This window comes from Neopelma chrysocephalum, unplaced genomic scaffold (genome assembly GCF_003984885.1).
Source record: "Neopelma chrysocephalum unplaced genomic scaffold, ASM398488v2 Primary Assembly neopelma1_42, whole genome shotgun sequence".
NCBI lineage: Eukaryota > Metazoa > Chordata > Aves > Passeriformes > Pipridae > Neopelma > Neopelma chrysocephalum.
Window position 1 is genome coordinate 9,438,489 of NW_020897700.1, and position 23,171 is coordinate 9,461,659.

A 23,171-nucleotide genomic window follows, 5' to 3' on the forward strand; every position below is an offset into this window, starting at 1 on the left:
TGAAAGCATTTTTGCTATCTGAGACTTCACTCAAAGTGACCTTATGTTCTGAAAGTCAGAACCACCTGCGTGACTCAGTAGCTTTGGTCAGGTTCACGATAAGGTCTCTACAGAGGATCACTGCAAGGATTTATAACACTTTCTGGTCAAACACTCAAGTGCTCATAGACTGTAATGTTTATTCTGCTGTATCATAAATTTAAATCTTATTACCTCCAATTAACAGCTGAAAATGACTACATATATATATATATATGAACATGATATGTGGCTCATGTAACTACTTAAACAGAAGTCACTGAATTAAACAAATCATTGTAGCATGCACCCTAGTTTCATTTTTAAACCTTTTAATATTAATTTTCACAAAAGAAATGAAAATAGACTTTTACAGAATATATAAAGGATTGTTTCAGTAACAAAAAAAAAGTCCACACAGCAGTCTGATTTATCCCACAGGACTGACTGATTTTAGGAAAAAAAGTGTGATTGAGATGTTAGTCAATTCGGATATACATCTTTCCCAAAATGATTTAAAAAAAAAATAGTGAACAGAAGTGTTTAAGAAATGGAAACTGATAAAAAGGTCATAAGGCCAGATATTGCACAGCCTAAGCTGCAAGCCCAGCTTAGTTACTGTGAGAGACTGGAAAATATTACTACTGGCTTGAAACAACTAAGGTGTGTGTGGGAGGGGGCAGGGCAAGTTCTGCCAAAGTGAGACAGTGCACTGCTCACATTCCCCACCCTCCAGAGCCTCTGGGACAGCTCCAGAGTGGCTCTCAGTCACTGGCACACTGGAAGCACTGCTCCACAATGTGGCCCTGGAACCCCTAACCCAGCTCCAGAATGGTTGGCTGACTGGAAGCCCCACCTGGGGAGGAGGTGGCCCGCAGGAAGCCAGAGCAGATAAAAATCATTGCACAAGGCCTCCATGTGTTGTGTCCCTATTATCCTTGGCTCATACCATGCTGGAACCACAGTGGTAGCTATATTTTTGCTTTCTCTCTCTCTCTTTCTTTTGATTTCCTCTTCTTGCAATCTGGGTAACTTAAAGTTGGATGGGCTGCAGTTTGCTAAGTCCATGCTTCGTGAAATGCTTAACTGTGATCGAATGTTGTCTTTGAAAATTGCCAATTTCCCCTATTTTCTAAAGTTTGCCAGTAAAAGTTTGTGGTTTAAGCTCCTGAAAAACATTGCTGCGCTTTTTCCCTTGTGCCCTCTCAGGGTATAAAAAAACCAAAGCCCCTTCAAGAAACTTGCCCTGCGAGACTGGGGCCTTACAGTTACATTTAACCACAGGTAACCATAAGCATTGCAAAATTCTGTATACAGAAAATAAAGCAACAGTGTCTCAATGTACAGCAGTGCTAAATCCACCAAAATTAAGTGGTTTTGACAGAAAATCCTGAGATGGTCTCAGAGGTTTTTGTAGTATAAAAAAATACTATGAATTACGGTAATATGTTTTGTACAAAGCAAGGAATTATACAGATAATAAGGCAGTTTGCTCTAAAACAACCTTGAAGGAATATGATAGAGGTACCTGTTTGGCCCAGAAAAATATACCAGCATGCACACAAACAATTCCACTCCCCAAGCCCCTCTAAAACAAACACAACATAACCAAACACTAAACAATCCATTACAAAGACTTACAGTCTCTTTAAAAAGCTCTTTTAAAAAATTTCCTAGCAAAGGTAAACAGTTAAGCAATATACCTGTATCGCTCAACACTCCCTATTCCAAACCAAGTACCACGCATTTTTTTCACTCATTTGATACTTTACGTGGTCACTTCTTCCTTCCTCCGACCTGTTCCTGCACAAACCTTGTGTCATAGCTGAGCTCTGTTGTCAAGGCATGGGCAAGACTCTAAAGGACCAAAGCCTGAAGCAGGGGATATCAAGTACATTCCTTCTCCTAATTGTTAAAATCTTTTCAGTTCTAAGTGGTTGATATTCAACATGTACTTTTACTACAACTGAAAAAAAAATATTTTAACTTGATGTAAAATAAGATCCAGACTTGTGCAACAGAGAAAAAAAACCCAGCTATTTTTTGCTATGTGAGTCTGTGAGACATTGGATTATTATATTCGTGATTTACTTGGACCAACTCAAATGGGGGGCTGGAAGGAAGGGACAGGGCAAGTTTCACAAAGGTGAGATGACACCCTATGCTGTAACCCAGACCCTTGGAGTCTCCTTGGGCAACCCCAGGGCAGCTGTCAGTCAAAAGCAGTCCAGGAGCACTGCCCCACACCACATCCCCTTTTCTCCCTAAACCAGCCTCTGACACACTAGGAGAAGTGCCCCTCACCCCTCCCCGGAGCCCCAGAGTGGTAAGTGGGCTGCAAGTCCCACCTGGGGGCTGGGGGTGTGTGGCTGTAGGGGGACCAAAGCAAATAAAAGCAGCAATGGGCTCTCCATGCTCCTTTGAGCCCTACTGTCTTCTGGACTCCTGGTACCTGGATCTACAGGTGGTAACTATAATTCTCTTTTTTTCCCCTCTTTACTTCCTCTTATTCTCCTAATACCCTTTCTTAATATTTTGGGTAGCTTAAGACCGAACGGGTTGGATTTGGCCCAGTTGTACAGGTTAGCATGTGCTAAGTCAATGCTTTGTGGAATGCTTTATTTTGGTTGAATGTTGCCCTTTAAACTTTTGCCAAGTTCCCTTATTCTTTAAAGTTTACCAGTAAAAGTACCCCCTGAGAAAACATGTGCAGCGTTTCTCCTTTGTGCTAGCTTGAGGCTTTAGAAGAACTGAAGGCTCTTCTAATAAATTCGGCAGGCAAATACGTGGAGCCTTGTATATTTTTAAAGCAAAACCCCTTTGGTGAGCTTGTATCTTAGAGCCTGGGGTCTTACAGAGTCATGCATTAGATTCAAGTTTTAATCTGAGATCATTACTACTCCCAATCTTAGCCAATGCAAAACAAGTTGAACAACTTCTATTTGTTCAAAAGCTTCCCAATTCTGAATTTTAAATTCTACTTCTTGAAGACAGTTTCCCATTCTCTTGTGATATTGTATCAAAGTTTCATTGATATTTAAAATTTGCAGCCTATTGTCAGTCTTTTTCCTCCCCCAAGGTCAGCCTCACACATTATGCCTTGAAGTATCAGATATATCTCTAATGGAAGCTTTCTTATATTTCATCCTTGAAAAATCAGATTGAACTCAAGTTTCTGCTTGGAACCCATGGCTTCCAGCTCCACTCATTCCTCAGTAATTACTACACAGCAACAACACCAGCCAAGAAAAACAGTAACAACCCAACCTCCTCAAGCTTGGCTACTTCTAGGATTTCTCTGTTAGCAAGTTCCATACGTTTTCTTCATCTCAAAATACCTATTGTCAGGATAACAGAAGCTTAATTTTCTTCCACTGTTGCATTGTTGAATCTCCTCTTGATATTTAGGAACTGAAAAGGTGTCAGTATGTATCTCTAGAATCTTCCTATCGTATTCAAAACACAGCACAAATCTCCTCCATAAGAAGACTTAAAAAAATGTCAGAACTGACAGTATGACTCAAAGGTTAAAAAGTGGGAAGTTTACATGCCTTATTAATACATATTAAAAAAACTCTCTTGTTATCGCTGAGTTTTGTGCGGCACAAAGGAAGAATCAAGTATTGTTACACAATTGCTAAGCAATTTTCATACCACTGAAACTGCAACGTTACAATAAATTTTATTTAAGACAATTTTTTTGACAGATAAGTCAATAGAGAAGCCTTTTGAATGTTAGTAATTTAAATCCAATAGTCATCACAAAACCTGCTCTTTAACAAGAATTTCTAGTATGGAAATAGCATTTGTTTTGCAGATTGAAACATAACCACTTAAAATGTTTAAAGTTGTATACTTCATTTATGTGCATTTCAGCCTTTTAAAATAGATAATTTTTATACTATGGTCAGAATTGGCTGTTGTCAGTTCTGTATGGAAGCTTTCTGCTTATAATGTATTTATGCCCTTTCAAGTGGTTAAATCAAGGATCCTGCCTTACCATTCTCACACTTGAAATTGTTTCATAATTCACAATATTAATGCTCTTTAAACCCTAAAAAGAAGAAAAAAATCACATGGAAAAAAACCCAGAAAATAGAATACTTTAATTCCCCCTTCTCTTGTTATTTTTTTTTCATTATTTATAAAAACAAACAAAAAAATCAAAATGTGCAGTCATCTCTCAAACTTTCAATGCCAGATAAACAAGCAACAATAAACAAAAGTAATTAAGCTTCTCAATTTTAAGATATTTCTGTCAAATCCTAAATATTTAGAGAGAAATATGATTTCTGTTACATATGATTCTTTCAGCTGATCTCAAACCACAAAATACTTAATCAAATACATTTTTTTTTAAGTCACAGCTGTCTTTCTCTTGAGGTTCTGACTGAAGACTTTTCATTAAGTAATCTAACAGCATTTCATGAAATTAGGCTAAGGGTATCTAGGAATCTGTGCCAGATGAGCAACAAAATCCTCTCCCTAAACACCTACGACCCATTTATTATTAGCATTTCCCTCCTTTTCACCTTTAGTCACAATGGTTTATCTTTTTCTCTCTGATCAATACATTCATAATGACCAAATTTTTGTCTGAGCCCTTTCCCTCAGACTATCTGCACAAGCTCAACCTTTCCTCAACCCTCTATAGAAATTATTTCCAACTAGTTAAGCTCAGAAATTCTTACTTTTAATTATAATATACATTAGTGAAATACACTGAAAAACCAAGTGCATCTCTTTAAACTTCATTTTGAAACCAGGACTAAGATGTGTTTCATCAACAGCAAAATATGGCTACACAACTAAATTTCCAAAAGTATTAAAACTTTTTGACTTTTTTTTTTAATGAGTTACTCAGCAAGTTTCCTGAAATGGCACTGAACGTGTTCTCAGTACTCACCTTCTGTTAACACACTACTTGTATTTGGGGCTTTTTGCAGAGGTTTGCATACCAACATAAGCTTCAACCATTGCAGACAGGGAAGAAAAGGGAGGATAGGAAGAGTAAAGTGCTACTGTATTATGTACAACACTGCAGGTCATATAATAATTCTCATGATAGATGGTGACCTTGTGACTAGGTGACAGTGAAAAGGTGAGCTCAGTATTTGCAGAAGTTAATGGAAAGCTCCATAGACCGTTTGTGCTGAAGATGCTGGCGTAAGCTGGGGTAAAGCCATCACCATCATGCACTGGAAAACTCTCACCACAATCCATGCCAATTGCTCCACACAACTCTTTCCAGAAGCCACTGGCAAAGAGGAATTATTTGGACATGTTGGGCCCCTGACTACTGAAAAGTATTGTGATACCAACCAGCATTAAAGTGTGGGCTTTGAAAGGCAATGCATCCCTGCTGCCTTGGACATAAAAGGTGCATTACCATCAAATCTTGACCTCCATGATAAAATCAGCACTTGCTCTTAAGTGGATCATTGCTTGCTAACTACAATAAAAATATATTAAGATGACAAAGGTTTGTTTCGTCATGCGCACATTTTTGGTGTTGACAGGACATTTTAGACAGAAGGCAGATCCTTCTTGAAAGGCTCTCCCCTTCAGTAACATCAAAATCTAGCAAAGAGCACAGTAATTTCTATAGTATTTATCTTTCAGATAAACCATGATGTGGTGAAACAAGAAAAAAAATTCTACCGAATACCACCAAGGATCCCAATATCCTCCATGCTGTCCACTCTATGCCATGGTGAACCAGGTACATCCATGAGCAAGATGATGTCCTGTCATAGTAAGAATTTCACCAACAGAGTATCAAACTTCCACTTAATAAATATTTCTATTTCACAATATACACTGAATTTTTATTTCAATCTGCAATTTTTTTTATTTTTACTTCTGCTATTTTCTTGTCATTATTATGAAAACTTTTAAGTATCGCTTTTAATATTTACAACCTTCACACTTCTGTATTTAGAAATATTTATATCTCTTTTCATAATCTATCTTAAGAATGGAAGTTTTTTTCTTCTTAGCCTATTTGCTGTAATAGAGAAACAAGACCCAATCTGGCACCAATTTTATGCAATTATCTTCCCCATATTAGACCTGATCAGCTGTGAAATCTAATAATTTCTATGTTCCCTTTTTTTAACAAAACTTTTAGTATAACTGCACTGTCTACATATGTCAAGATTTTACAATAAAATGCAGAAAACTAGTTTGTAGAGTAAATAGAGTGTTCTTAAGCTATTCCTAATGAGTCTCTGCTTTATTTATAAGTGCAGGGCACAAACAAAATCCTGACATTCTATAAAAAGCAAAGCAAAAAATTCTGATTTATATGGAAAAACCCCCAACTTAAAAGTGAAAAAGATAACTCAGGGTCAAAAGACAGCAAAAGAAAATTATGATTTTTGCATACATATGTTCAGAATATCTATAAAAATTTCAAGTCAGATAACATTCATCAACAAGACAATTTAGAAATGGTAATAAAATGCAATCACTATCATTTCTTAAGTCACTGAAGAACTATAAACAATAGCATCACACGCTAAGAGCAAGAATAATCTCATATTGACAGTTTATTAATACAGTATTCCGGTCCAAAGAAATATATCCATAAAGATGTGAATCACATACATAAAGTACAGGAAACAACTATTTGCTCATCAGGGAAATCAAGCAGTACCATATTATGTAAATACCAAGAATATTATATCTCTAAGTTCTGGAATCAACTGATGGTTCAAACGCTCTGTTTTCATGCAAAAACCCCCAAAAAGTAGCAGAGACAAATACTGAGAAAATAATGCCCTTCTAATACATTCATACTAAGCTACATCATTAAAAGAAACTTGTGACAAGAAAGCCTATCACTACACTAAGTCACAGGTATTTCTAAATTTGTCTCTTTTAACTGATCATTTTTATTTTTGTAGAAGTCTGTTGTTTATTTGCTGCTCAAGTGCTAACCAGGCAGGAGAACTTGGATATTACCTTTTGCCAAAACAATCTGTAATAACACCATTTGTTTGCAAATTCAGCAGTGTGAACATTTTAAACACAGTCTTAAGCCAAGTTCACTATTTTGTGCAGTTGTCCCTTCCACTCCTGAGTTAGGTCCTGTGACCCACTTTCAACAATATTGAGAAGGACTCTAGTAAAAAACAATGTCAAGGTAAAAAAGTTGACAGTTGTGATCATCAGAAAAGGCCCAACCAAACCAAAAAAACCCAATCCATAGTTCAACAAGCTCGCAAAGGATAACAAGAAACTGTTTGGTTTTTGAGATCTCAGTAGTTCAGAACTACATTTAGAAAATGAGACTCAAAGTCTTTCATTTAATGGCAACAATGATTTTAGAGTGAGAACTTGGTATAACATAACAACATTGATGCAGTCCAGGTAAATCTGTTCTATGTGTTACAGAAATTATTTTTGATACTAATAACGTACCGTCATGCCATGTATACACAATGAAATTTTCACCCTAATATTAGATCGACACTCACACCCTTTAAGCAGAAGCACATTTTCACATACTATTCGTTCTCCAGTTCTTTTACACAAAGATCAAACATCTCTATAACATCCCTCTGTGAATCAGAAATCCAAAACACCTTTGCAATATTCTTTGGTTTTCATTGCAAAAAGGTCTGACATTCTAAGTTAAATTCAGTAAAAAACAGGACCATGCACTACTGACCTGCTGAGGTTTTGGTTCAACTTGGCTGTACATCACAAGTGGGTCTGACTGAGCAGTCATTATGTAAATGGATGGACTTAAATAAAAGGCAGCACTCATGTATTAATCCAAGGCCTGGGGTGCTTTCAGAGTAGGCTGGAGACAATCCCAGACACCTGGCTTTTGAAAGACCATTGAGGGAATGTGCAAGGGGAGAGGGGGATGAAGGTCAGTAAAAGCAGCCTGAAATAAAATTTAACTAAATTCAAACCCACCTTAAAGCATCTGGGTCAGCAGCCTTGGAAAAGTTTCTTTTTAGTTATCAGATGCTGAAATATGCTTTTCTATCTCAAGGATACAAAATGCTTTCCAAAGCAATGCATTATTACATGCTTCAGGATTCAGCAAGAAGTACTACCTGGAAACATGATGGTTTTAACTATAGGTTCAGAATGCATTTTGTCTTGGCAGCTTCAATGTTTACATTCTCTACCTTAAGCCTCTCTGGAAAAAGTGTAAAAAGCAGCAGTGCCATTCAAATTGCGGAGATGCAAATCTGAAGAGCACAAACTTGGCTATCAGATGGAAAAGCTACTGCTCTATAATCATGAACAACCAGGGGTTTAAGCTAGACTGGGCAGATGATAAAATATCAATATAATCAGGTATCCAATACTCTGTTTCAGCTGTCCCTTCTGTCTTCCCACATCAGAGCCTGAAGTAGGTTTTCCATAAACTGCCTTAAAAAAAAAAATTGAACTGATTTTCTCTTGGATTCTTTCTTCCCTTATGACTATTTATTTTCTTTGTAATGGGGCTTGTTTTAGGTGTTTTTCTTGAAACTCCTGAAGTAGGAGCAGACAGAACATTTGCTTTTCCTTCTTTCTATGATTTTCTTTACCTCAAATTTATTACAGTCTCCTTATCTATATGCTTTTCCATGTTACTTGCTGTCCATAGCATTGATTTTCAGTTCTTTATGACTTTTTGATAAATTCCTCCTTTCTCCCAATCCTTTTGCTGTTATTTTTGCACTTGGCCTCCTATATATTCTTCATCTGATGCAGACATTTGCTTGCCTGTTTGATTCTCCCCTCTAGCAGCTCTGAGGAAGCAGCCAGTGGACATATGCATCAGCTCCTGACCAACAAGCCAACCAAGCACCCTGGCAGCTCTGCATCAATCACAACATCTGCTGCCTCCCAAATTGCTGAGCCAAAGACAACAACGCCAAAACCAATGAAAGGATAAGTAAGAAGCTACTATGGGGAGAGGATGTTGGTGTCAATAAAAGGAAACTACTGAAAGCCTATCAAAACTATCTGATGAATTACCATCCATCAACTACTAGCTTGTTATGGGAAAAGGGTGCCACCTGGTGCCCAATCCATCTTCCTTAAACTAGTCACTTAACCTGCTCTTCTGGCTTTTCTGTCCGTTCTTCTCCAGAAGTTCATCTAGTTGTCCACCATGAGTCCTCAAAACTTAACATAGTCTTATAATCTCTTAATCTCGTGCAAGTTTTAACACACCTTGAAACATTTTTGAATTTATTATACCCTGAAAGGAACAAAAGTGCAAGTAAAGTCCCAAACCAAACCCATAACCTGAACAAGTTACCAAGTAGAAAATGTCTAGTTTGCTTATCCAACAGGTACCCCATATAAATCAACCTGAAAACTTCTTGCTCAGTAATTAGACAGTAGGTCAGAATCCTGTGCTCCCTCAAAGGATGGGACAAGAGGAAACAGAATCACTAGATCTTTGCTCTAGAAAACCTGCTTAAAAAATTGAGCATTTTCTCCATTATTTTGCTCTTGATCTCTACCTCACTACACCCAGCAAAACACTGCTTTTATTTCCTGCAGTGCTGCTTCCAACTACCCCAACACAAATGAAAGCAAAGGTAGTTACTTTCCAATTCCTTGACATAGATATTTAATAATTTCTTGCCTGTACAGGATGCTTTACCCTTGTAACTACATAAAATATAAGGATCATACTGAGTCCAAAGCAGAGCTTCTGTCATTGTTTATCACATGAAAAAGTCAGGATTTTTTTTTCCAGTGGATATCTACAATGAGTAATAACCCCGTAGGAAGTGCCCTAGCTGGCTGCAAGACCCTCTGTAATTGTCTCTGAGTTGGGGAATAGATACTTCCCCCCATATTTGCCCTTTTCTACTTTCAAGCACCCAGATGAAATTCAGCTTTGAGACGTGAATGCTTTCTATTATTCTAGATTTTCACATCTCTCTGATTTCCTAGGTCAGCTCAGTGGCTGTGGCCTGGAAAATGTGCACTGACTCCAACAATTGGCAACTTTCACCTTATAAAACTGTTCAGTACTAAATACAATATTCATATGTCTGGGTAAAACACGGTTAAAGGAACAAAAATAAAACCCTTCCTATTACTTATTTTAAAATTGAATTCATACTTCATTTGTCACACTGAATTGAATCACTCTTTATTTTAAGACTCCTTTCAATTTAAAGACAAAACATTTCCAAGTATTTATTTATACTTAGACTAGTTTTTGATGTAGAGCAGCCGGATAGTTTTTGCCATTTCTACATCCATCTTCTAACTAGAGCATGTTGAGTGATAATGGGAATATATTTGACTTATTTTTATTATTACATTTGTGTTGCAAATGAACTTCAACCCATTGATACCTAAAGGGTGCTGTTTTAAAGCTAGTTTTAAAGTAGCCCAGAAGCAAAAAATAAGCACAATAAACAAAATATACTACTCTATTATCAGCAAGATTATTTTCCCTATTGTTTTGATAATTAAAATATTTTAGGTTAGTTTCGTTTGGGGGGGAGGCAAACTACAAAATTGTATTTTCCCTACTGTTAGTCTAGAGATTAACACCAAGTAAACAGTATTGTTATTAAGAGCTTTCAACAGCCTTTCACTCAGGCCTTAGTATAATGGTATTTAACAAGCGAAATGTGCAACATCTTCAAGTTTCTACACAACCGTGTTCTATATTTTAAGCTTTTAGTTCTGTATTATACATATACTCCCACTTACACACAGAGTATTGAGTTCTACAATTACATAGAATACCTCTATACATAAGTATTTTTATACAAAGAATTATACAGGTAATAATACACACTTGTTCTTATAACTTCAAAAATATGTCTGATGATACAAATATGATTGCTTTCAAAACACCTGAAACAGAATTAAGAACTGTCATTGTAGTAAAATAGAAAGTTTAGAAGGGAAAATTACAAGTTAACTTACATGATATGCCTGCTAAATTTAACAGAAATATCTACATTTTTTGAGTGTTATAGGACAGGTAATTGCAAAAACAGAGAAGGAACTGAAAATCCTATTCCTTAAAGATGAGGCGATTTCTTCCTAGGCTAAAGTACATATTTCTTTTTAATTGTCAATACTCAAGTGTCTCTTTTCTAGTTGTAAAGTCATTTATCCCTATCAATCAGACTATAGAGTTTGAAAAAAAGCAAATATCTATCAAGTACAAGGCTGTTGACTGTTCATTTATTCAATTCCTTAAAAAATACCATTCTCTATGCTCTGATTAGTCATAATTTCCTGACCTATAGGCTGATGAAATGATCAGCAGAGAACAAGATGAGCCCTTTTATGAAGGAAATGTAAGAACCTTAAAATTAATAATATAGGTGAAATTTAATTTAGAGCAACATTACCAGCAAGCAATATTGCAAACCACTGCTAGCAAAAAATAAGCTGGTTAGACTGGAAGTAAGAACAGAAGCTCTGCTCCTCATTACTCCACTGCAGTTCTCCGCATTTATCTCTTGCTGTAATGCTGTTCCCCTAAAGAAATCCATAGGCAGAGCTGACAGAAGATTCCTTGGCAGGGCAACTTCTTTAGAAATGGAATCCAGCCACAACCAAAAGATAGAAGACATAAGATATTATTCAAAAAATAACTATTAACCATTATAATACCTTTTATTAGGCAATAATATTTGTGTGTAAATTATGAGATCTACTATATATCCAAATGTTAAAACTGAAGTTTTACTATTTTCACACAGTTCCCAGTTATATTTTATGAAAGCTAGAGCTTAAAAATTAATTTTGAAATAAAAAATTTAAAAAAGCTAAAAATCAAACAGTAAATATTAAGCTCACCAAGAAAACACAGATCATTGATTTTTTCTGAATCACATAAAAGCCCCAAGTCCAATATAAAACATTTCTATATATACACCTTCTTAATACAATATATAACAAGCATCAGTGAAAACACTGCTTCAGTCACTTAAAGATTTACACAGTCTGTAACATGGTTGACTAATAAGATTCTATTATAGCTACTGATTGAATACATTACTAAGAGGGGTTTTTTTAACTTGGAATAAGATCAAAATGCTTGCAGATTTCAAATTGCTATTAGACAAAATAATTATATGCTAAACTAATTACAACTAAAGCAAAACCTGAGTTACAACTAATTAAATTTTATTGCATGAAAATAAAGCATAGTCCTTATTTAATGCAGGGTACAGCTATAAATGTTTACGAAGTCACCAGTCTGTATATTTATTTCAAGCAAAATGCCTAGGTCACACTGACAAAGTTGGAATGTGGCATGATTTGGGCACTCAATAGCTCACTTTATAAAGTCATTCATACCCAAGACAATAAAAATGAGATCAACATTCCTAAAATTGTTGCTCGTACCGCTAAGAATCAAATTTAAATGAGAAATTCTCCATTAGTATCCTATTTCATTTTCATGTAGATCTTCATTGCAGTTTGACAACAAGGTCCAGGTTTCAATTTCAGGAGCAGATAAGACTTAAATTTATGAGCTTAAGTTCAATTATCAAGGCTTAGAGCTCAATCTTTTTAAAATGCCTATTCAAACCTATAAAGATGCTGACAAGCAGCTTCCAGTGAATATGAAGTTAGATATTTTACTCTAAAATCCCACTCTTTGACCAGCTACTATATGGCAACAATATTTTTAACTTTAGCAGAACACTAGCATGCTCGTACAAGCCTACGTAAATAAATCAATGCTTCTAGCAAGAGAGCAAAGCAAGAGGATTTAGACATCAAGAAGGAAGGGTGAATATAATCTCAAAGAGCAGAGAAAACAGAGATTGAAAGAACCAGCTGAAACCACCAGACACCAAAGCTAAGCAGGAACAGCCTGTAGCTTTTTCCTGGTTTTACTGACCCTTTACAGGGTCTGAGAAGCATTGTTCTCATTTTACTATTATCAAGCTATTTCTGGTGAGTTCATACCTCTGCTATTTTTTTTTCCTGCCCTTCTCCCCTTAGGGACCAAGGGCACCACTACCATGTCATTGGCTTGGGTACTTGTTGACCTTTTCACAAAATCCTATATTTTTCAACAAATCCTGCCTAATTCAGAGGTCTTAACATAAAGATTTCATTAAAGAATAGTAAAAAAAAAAGTAAATATCCTCCAAAATGATAATCTTGAAGACTTAAAACCTAAAGGCAAACTAAACTTTCATGTGCTTTGCTTCAATTCTATCTCATCCACTCCCATCAATCACACAATCTCCATGTGTAAAATGGCTGACATTGTCCACCCCTTCAAATCATGCATATCTAAAATCAGTGCCTACCATAAATACCTTTTTATTTATATAAATGTTCTAGGCTGTGACAATTATGAAAAGTATCTTGTCTTCCCCACCATCATGCAGAACTTCTCATCAGACTGCACAAACAGAAAACACAATGGAATAGCAAAGGGGATGGGCTAGCATTTAAGCAATTTTATGAATAACATAATTAAACCTAGTTTGCAAAAATATCTCTAGTCTTTCCTCTCTCTCCATATAGCTCATGCTGTAGGGCATTGTTAAGGTGTTTCCTCTCTGCCAAGCCACCTGGACTCAAACATTATGGAAAATCAATGCCTTTGGAATCTTTTTCTTACTCTCATGTTTATTTGAAATTGGCTAACAGGTTTAAAATTACTACAGTGGGACTGATGCACACATGGCATGTCTAAATTCTGTTTCTTTAGAACACCAAACAAAAACCTTGAATGAAACAACAGCCTCAGCAAATAATAAAGCAGACAAATAAAGAAAAAAAAAAGAATAGCAAAACATAATACAGAACAAAAAACCCCAAGAAATAATAGGAAAAAAACCACATTAAAAGTATAACTGCTTCAGTTACACCTATGCATTCTGCAAGCATATGCTTCTTACATTTTATCACATTTCACTAAAAAATATGCTGGATTGTCTGAGCAGAAGAAAGGCCACCTAACTATTGAATAAGCAGGGAAGTTAATAAAGCAGATATTCTGAAAAAATTTTATGCATTAATGCACTAGCATAACAATCTTCTAAATATAACCATGATCCCTCCTTATTGAAGATTTTCATCAACTTGGTACAACTTAAGTTATTTGCAGCAGCCAGAAACCACAAGGGGCTTGCTACCTTAACTTCAATTTCCTAAAAAATGTTTACTTTCTTCCAGATGGTAAGATTAAATTACATAAACACTGTCAGCAAGTTGAATCCTCAAATGTATTCATTTCCAACACAGAAGCTTCAAAACCATCTATAATTTTGTTACTGATGTTTGGAAACAGCTGTAGCTGACACGGCTATGTGTTGTATATGTCAGCATTAAAGGATTAAATATTCTTAACCCCCAATGGAACAAACCTGCTCTATAAGCAAGACACAGACTAAGGTACTTCCGAGACTAGTACTACAATAGAAATGTCTTATTAGTTCATTGATGAACAAAAAAGTCAAAGATGAGGTACTTGGCTTTCCTCAGAAGAAATGCTGGGGGAAAGTCTAAAATTTAAGACACCCTGGTATTTTTAAATATCACATGGTTTGAGGGACATCTTAAGCTTACTCTCTAGCTACAGAAAAATTTTTTAGATAATTTTATAATTTTTAATTAATTTTTTAGACTAATGACATCATGCAGTTTACAATCAAACCTCAGGGGAAAAAAAAGGAACTTTTATGTTCCATTTTTTGTGTCTGCTTATGTAAAAATATAATTTATACAAATGATGTATGAGTAAATCAAAGTGTATACTTCTGAACAGTAGTTCTTGAACAGTAGTCCTTGGGAAGGGTCCTTGATATGACAGAATGCCCCAGGTACATTACTGATGCCAAAAACCATGCTAGCATCTTCACCTAAGTCAGTAAGGTCAAAGACCAGTAGACAGCTTTGCAGCTGGTTCCTTCGGTCTTCTGATTATAGGACTGATGAATGGAGCAACACTTCCAAATGGACCATTAGGAAAAAAACAAGTATTCCAATGCAGCCAGGAAGGAAGATGCCAATTCCATTTTGCTGCAACAGACACCTACTCATATACTGGTGACCTCAGTGCGGCAGAAGGAGCAAGAACAGCTTCAGTTTCAACCGTGAATGGAATAAAAAACAGCATCTTTATAAACTTATCTTAAATGGATTAAAGAAATTAATAAAGGTGTGGCTTTTTATACACACACTGCATATGTATGCACTTTATATACATTGAGCACGTATCCAAGTCTCAAAGCCCTGTTCTATACACATTCCTGCCCCTACAGTTTCACGGCAATTTCACATTGAGTAGCAGAAGATCTTTATAAGTAATGTTGCAATTTCTTTGTTTACACTTGTTTAAAAGAACCTCCTTTATAAAAAGTGCCCAATCCTAAATTGCTCACACCAATGGGAGCCTTCTCTCCAGCTTGAATGGGAGCAGAGGGAGGTCCCATTGCTGTGAAAAAAAATGGAAAGTGGAAGAAAAAAATTGCTTATGAGCAACATGATTCCTGGTACCTTATTGGGAATTTTGTGAACCCTTTCAAAAAAATTAGATGATAAATTAGGGCTGCCCCAGAGAGTTCAGCATTTCAGCAGATCACATGAAGGGATCATTGGTCTTCAGTAAACCAGAGATATTTTCCCCTTGCAGACAGCACAGCATTTTTGTTCTCCTAAATATTTCCTGAGGTACATTTTAAATTCAGCATGTTTTTTCATTAGACTTGCACATCTTTCCCCTTTCCCTTAGTTTTCATCTCAGTTTTTGCCTGTTGCAAGAAAAGCTCTCCTGTTTGTCTGCTTCTATCCTCCACTAAACACTTCTGATCCGTTTCAGAGGGCTGCATGATAGGAAGGAGTAAGACTTATCTTTTCCTCCATTTGAACTCCACAAGCATTGCCAACCCACTTAATTCCAAACCTAAATGAGATTTAAGATTTTATTTCCTCACTTTAACACACAAAAATCCAGGCTGTTCCTTTTGTCCCATCAATTTAGGGTATGCTTTGGCAGCATATATACTGAAAGCCGTATTCTGGGGCATCAAAATGAACATCGTCAGGAACAGACTGTTCCATCAATTTTGCCACCGCTTTCCTACAGATGCAAGCTGTTCAGTGCCCTGCCACTGGGAGAAAGTTGTCCTGTGGCAAAGTGCTATATAAAGTATAATCACTATGATAAAAAAGCTACCTTATTTGAAATTTGAGGTTTTTTGCACATCTGACATATCACACTTCAACCGTAATGCACAGTAACAACTTGGAGGAAGAAACAGGATAGCAAAGTAGTGGGATAGGTATCTGTAAAATTATTAGTTTTCTTTGTAAATATTTATATGTTTATATACTTGCATTCTACATTAATAAGTAAAATATTTTCTTAGTGACATAATACTCTAAAAAGAATAGGCTGGTGATTTACAAAGACTAGTTATGTTCCTTTTCAAATCCAATATAACCATATATCTCATATATTTCTGCAATCTAAGGTAAAAAATGACGTTTACACAAAATATTTTGAAACAGAAAAATGTAGACTCTGCAAAAGGCACAGGTAACCTGATTTTAAAGAAAACAGCATATAAAATGACCTCTGTATCAAAGTTAGAGCAGATGCACACTTGCAAGGTCACTCTACCATTGCTGTTCAGAGTAGGTCAGCTTTTGAAGACATATTACTGCAAGCACACTTGCTACCCTGACGCAGACCTCACAGGCATGAGTCTACCTTCACACTAGACAGCTTAACTAAAACGCCTGCCTTGCTTAAGAAGGACACAATGTCCTACACTGACACTCCCAATACTTATATAAAGGTGCAATATCAATTTCAGTTGGCATATAGTCTCACGTTCAGAGTTTTACTTTACCAGAACAATCAACTAGCCAAATACCTCGATTCCTCATCTCAGGAGGAAATTTTTTGGTTTCACTGAAATCATGGGGATGGAGCTGGACCACTATGATTCACATTGATGTCAGCAGATACAGTTATCTAGTCCTCAAAGCTGGCAAAGTAAGTCTGCAAAACCATCCAATATAATTGCTTGGCATCAGTACCAGAACAGTATGACTTCTCCTACCCACTGCATTTGTTAACCCCACACCAACTGAGCAAGCTTTTACCTCAGTGGGTCCTGAACACATCCACTCCTTCTACAACAGCAGTACAGAACTCCAGCTCTGGGAGTTGGTTCACTGTGCAGAGCACAAAGCCCCTCCAGGCAACGTCTCTCTAAGCAAAGTCTAAAACAAGAAATAACTACAACACCTAAACAGGATCACTAGGTATCATGTGGGGTTTTTTTTAAAAAGAAAAAAAAAGAAAACTATTACATTAAACATTTCAGCAATGCTAAACACTAAAAAACTGTAATCAGATGTTCTGTTCTGTACATCACTTGAACATAAGTGCATATGGAAATGAAAAAGCAGCTAAAAATTACATTAAAAAAATCGAGAAAATAATAAGGATTTAAATCAAACTGACACTGAGCCAAAGTAGCATACAACCGTCAAGATGGAAGAACTACAAAATAATCTAGCCAACCTCTATTGACAAATCAAAAACAACCATCTCAGACATGTACCACAAATCATTAACGATCAGTTGACAGTAGAAGAAAGGGAAAGTACATCTCTTAGAAACGAAAGTCAATTTCCTGTCTCTTTTCTAGAGTACAATGCATTCATTCCAGTGCCTTCTGAACAGTGACCCATGGACCAAAGCAATAGGCAAAGCTTCAGTTCATGATTCATAGCTCATCTATTCAGACTCACCTGTTCAGATTCTCTCTCTGAAGACAGCTTAAAAATCTTATGTCTCTTACCTTACTTTTCCAAGTTGCTCCAAGGACATTACATAACTGAAATCAGAGGAGAGGGGATGGATGAAACATTCTCTCTGTTCAAGAAAACTATCCTTAATCTCACAAAGCACAGGAGACTTTGGAGACTAAATGTTTTACACACTTAACAAGTATGCCTTTTTCATCTCAGTTGTCATTGGAGAACTTTCTAAACATACAACATCTGATTAGGAATTCTATAAAGATGTTTTTTCCCTTTGGAAAAATAATCCCTTCTGGTGAGCTGCATCCTCCATCCCTAGCCTTTTCATACAGGGAAGCAGAAGGAGGGGTCATAGATTATGGACCTAAAGAGGCTGAGCACTGCACACAATCTTCCTCCTCCAGGGGAATCCCACTCAACCAGGAGCTCAGCCACCTCCATCCAGCCTCTTTCACCCCAGCACAGCTCAGCCACTGTTTGAACCCAGACTAACATTAACTTGTCCACTGAGTAAACTGGTAAGTAGGTAAAAACCCAGTAGAGCTCAACAATATGCATATATACCAGAACAACACCTGTTCAGCCTGGATTCAAACATGCCAGAATTTTATCATTGTTTTATTAGACAGAGTTCCCACCTTCTTTTGAGCAGGTAACTCAGACTGATTCATGGGTGGAACACACTGCTGTATGTCATTATCTTTTCTTTCAATGCTCCCTTACAGAGAAGCATGCTCAGGATCCAAATACTGTCAGTATCTTTACCTTTTTAATGTTTCCTTTCCTTGATAACTACCTCATCTATGAGTCAACATCAAAATTCTCTTAAGTGGCAACTATACATATAGAAATAGGCTTGTGATCCAGAAAGGTAATCCAAGTAATTATTTTAAAAATTAATATTTTAATTGAAATTTAATTATTTCTTACTACTGGCAAATTCTAAGTCATATAAGGTCTTTGCCAGACTACATGATTTTGTGAAATATGTTCATATAGCTGTTACTGCACACTTTTATACTGTTGAGGGAATGGAAAGACAATAATTTTCTACCCATTTTAACTGTGATCTATAGAAATCTGTGAAGTTAACTACCTAATAACAGTTCTGTAACACCAAAACAACAGACCTCTATTACCCAAGTTGAAGGACATGCTCATCAGTGTCTAGATACAAAACATTTCTCCTCTCTGACTTCATCTTTGGTTCATAGCTTTAAAGCATAAGATGCAACTAAGAAAAAAGCAATTAATTTACAATCAGAAGGCACAATGTGCACCTTCACAGGAACATTTTTGAGACTACTTAATTTAAGGCTATGCCTGTGCTACCATGTACACTTAAAAGCAATCACTCTTGTCACTGATGGTAGCAGCAAGAAATTCATAGTATTAAAATGTGTGAGTTGTTGAGACTGTCACCTAAAAATGTTATTAACATGGTTAGTCAGCACCTTTTTAGGTGTCAGGTTAGTCAGCAAAGATTTGCAAGGAAATGTAATCACACTGGAACTAGGAAGCAACAGCGGTGGGTGATTTTTAAACCAAAACAATTGAATGAAAACGTCTTCCACTTTGAAGCATGGTCATATTTGAGGACAGGCAACTCAAAACCAGAGCTCAATACATTATCTTAATTCTATACAAAAGTATATGTGAATTGTTCCAGAAAACTCTAAGACAAATTAATGCACCAAGTCAAAATTAAGGGCAAGCCAAAAATAAACCTGTAAAGAACAAGAAACATCTTCCATACAGCCTAATGAGGAGTCAGGTTATATGAGGGCTCTACTCTTAAGTTCTTGTGGTCCTACAAGCTTTTGGTCTTTCACTGCCTAAGTGGTCGGGCCTGTAAAATAAGGGTAAACTCCATAGGTTTTATCATACCTAATAAAACTCCACTGGTAACTTTTATTCATGAACAACTGTAAAGGGTTTATACTGTCAGTTGTGTTTCAACCTGTAACAACAGCAGTCATCCCTCTCTTTCTGGGGGGAGACAAGCACACAAGTGATTAGAGGGCAAGCTCAGGATACCTATGCATTCAGGAATAATCTGCGGAATTACATCAGAAACACTGTGTTGCTTACAACATGAGAAATAAGGATTTGTTTTTTAATCTATTATATTTAATTTTGGAACTGTTTACTTTGCCACATTATTTTCATTTTATATTTCTTCCCTTTGCATGTACAAAACCAGTCCCATATGATCCAGGACCACAGTCTGACCCAAAGGGCAAATTGGCAACTGTTCCTCCAGGGAGAAAGGCAAAAGTCTGATCCAAAAAGGGACTGCTTAAACTCAGATTTGGGCTAGGAAAGTGGTAACATCCCTTACGAGCAGAAAGTGATCATGTTTTCCCCATCCCAGTTTTTTAATATCTATGCATTCATGTTGTAGATACACGCTCACTTTAATACCATATAATCCCTTTTAAAAGTGCATTTCCAGCCTTCTTAGCAATATCTTATTCCTGGCTTTGGCTACTGATTCCTTCCTCTTCCATGCCAGCACTAGCAACTGTACTGTGGCACCAAGAGACACTTTGAAAATTGAGCTAGCAAAGACTAACCCCAAAATAAAGGAAAAGGAAAACTAACTTCAGGGGGGGAAAAAAAAAAGAAAAAGCTTTCAGACAGATAAATTCTGGCTCAGCCCAAAGGCATACCAGCACTCGTGTCAGCACCAGGAATGAAGGAAAAAGACACTTCTGGCAGATTAAAGGAAGCTGTAATTTTTCCCCTTTTCAGATGCATGCCCTAAGCATCAGGCTGCAACGACACATCCCCCCTTCTTTGCCCTCTTCTGATGCAATGAATCCTTAAGTTGTTCATGGGAAGCAGAACAGCTCCAACAGGACAAAAAAAAGTAGCAGCATCATAACCTATAGCTAAGTGATGATGACCTTCTCCGGGAAAGAACAGGAACTGAATTGTGCTGCCTCAAAACAGCAAGGCTGCACAAGGCATAACCATAAGTCCATCACAGAATGCAGAATTACCTGCTGTCACGTCAGCTGGTACTGGAGGGTAGGGTTAAAGTGTGAAAACCCCGGTGATTCCCTTATAAATCCATGTCTGGAAAGAGAAATAGGTGGGCAGAGGGAAAAGCTGCATCTCCTCTCTTTGTTTCTCAGACAAAACAATCAATTCCAGGTTAGCCTTTCCTAAAAAAACTTCAAAAGGCAGAAACTACCAATACAGGCATAAATAGCATTGACACTATACTGAACACATCTGCTGCTTAAAAAAACCTCAAATACAAAATACATATGCTAGAGAAATCAGCCCTGTTATATCCTCTGTAAACAAGTGCTGATTGCTGCAACCTCCCTTCTGCTGCTGATTGAATTCCTGGAGAATTAATGCAATTTGAATACAGAGCAAGGGAACTGTAGAATCATAGAATGGCTTGGGTTAGAAGGGATTTTAAGGAATATCTAATTCCAACCCCCTGCCATGGGCAGGGACACCTTCCTTAACACCAAGTTGCTCAGAGCTCCATCCAAACTGGACTTGAACACCTCCAGGGATGGACCATCCACAATTTCTCTGGGCAACATGTTCCAGAGCCTCACCACCCTCACAGTTAGGAATTTCTTCCTAATATGCAATCTAAAACTACTCTCTTTCAGTTTGAAGCCATTACCTCTTGTCCTGTCACTATACACTCTTGTAGAAAGTCTCTCTCCATCCGTTTTGTAGGTACCTTCAGGTACTGGAAGGGCACCCCAAGCCTTCTGTTTTCCAGGCTGAACAAACCCAATTCTCCCAGCCTTTCCTTGTAGGAGGGATGCTCCATACCTCTAATCATCTTGGTGGCCCTCTTTTAGACTCTCAGCATCATTACTTTTATAAAATGGTATATATGGGGAAAAATAACCCCACAAAGCAACCATGTGGTCCTGCTATATGCAGGCACATACAGTTATTGGAGGGAGGCAGGGGAAAGGAAAGAAAAAAAAAGGAAAAAAGGCAGTCTTGTATTTCACTTTCCTCTCTTTTATTTATGGTTTCTCTTGGTTAACCTGGTCCCAAAAGTTTTCTGCTGCAGTGCTGAGCAGGAAACAGCAATTCACAAAGAAGAAAAAACATTAATTGCAAACTCATTTCCAGGACCTGCTTTTCTCCTGTAGGTGTTTCTAATTTAATAAGTCAGGAAAATGAAGGTGGTGTGCTCTTTTTTAAAAAAATAATAAACTGAAAAGGCAGTCCTATCTTCCTTATATCCCTGTCCAGCACCTACTACTATGCTGTGGCTATCTGTTGAACTGGGTCAGTGAGCTGACTACCAACCTGGCAAAAAAGAAATGAAAATTATAAAAATTGAAAAGTAACCATTCAAAATATTTTTTAACTGTACTGCTGCTCTGAACTCAGTATACAAACAGGCAAACAGCTGAGCTTATACAAGGGAGAGGGCAACAAAGAGGACAGGCTGTAAAGGGTACAGGATGGTAATTTTTTATTTTTAAAGAAAGTACTGGCAGCTTATGAAAGCTTAAAATGTTAATCAAACCAAAGCCTTACTGTTTTTTAAGACAGTTATGAACCACCACAGAGGAGATGAAAGAACAAGCAGTTCCTGCGCTTGTCACACAAAAATCGTATAACCCATCTTCTGCAAGTAAAAATTGGTATCTAACAGTCATTTTCAGCCATCAGGGAGAAATATAACAGGGCTGAGTGAAACAGTCATGTGAATGGCACAGTAAAGGAGGAAGAAGAAATATTAACACTAAGCTTTCAGAATCCCTGATACTTTTGATTTGTAGGATATGAAATTAAACTAAATATATTGGTAATGTTATGAAGGGGGGGAAATCTACATCCACTATCTCCTTACATTTTTTAAAATATCAGTGAGCTAGAAGAGTTTTAATAGTTAAATGCACTTAACCCAATTATTGCACATTTTCTAATTTAAAATTGTTTGAATTGCATTTAGCAAAAATATTCAAAATAGCAGTAGATACAGGGCTTATAACAGATAAGTAAATAACTTACAAAATTTTTTGTTCTGAAACAATATCAATGCAAGTCATATTAAAAACATGGAAACTCCTACATACTTGCAGCAACATTTGTTTCTAATGTGCAGTTCATGTACGTTAATGCTCAAGGTCCTATTTTAGCCTGAGGACAACATTGAACCTACAAATCAATGATGAAGCAGTTTGGAAATATCTCTAATGTGATTTTAGTTATAATATTAAAAAAATAAAGCAAACCTGAAAATAATTATTTTAGTTCCAGTTAAAGAAACCCTTAACTTCCACACTATTTTTACATACTTTCATAGCTGTTAGTGCAGTTTTGGTTGAGGCAGCATATATGAAATCCTGTCTCTATAGCTTAGATCACTAAACTAAGACTATGCTTTAGGCATTTCAAAGCAGCGC

General features: G+C 36.7%; 1 protein-coding gene and 1 long non-coding RNA gene across 2 annotated transcripts in view; one reads left to right on the forward strand and one right to left on the reverse strand.

Moving 5' to 3' along the window:
- Window positions 1-23,171, reverse strand: part of TENM3 (teneurin transmembrane protein 3) — a 1,346,985-nt gene that overhangs the window by 391,130 nt on the left and 932,684 nt on the right. The window lies entirely within an intron of this gene.
- Window positions 1,884-9,117, forward strand: LOC113964413. The gene is made up of 3 exons (XR_003533185.1): window positions 1,884-1,909; window positions 5,641-5,740; window positions 8,773-9,117. It is a non-coding gene; the product is annotated as an uncharacterized LOC113964413 (long non-coding RNA).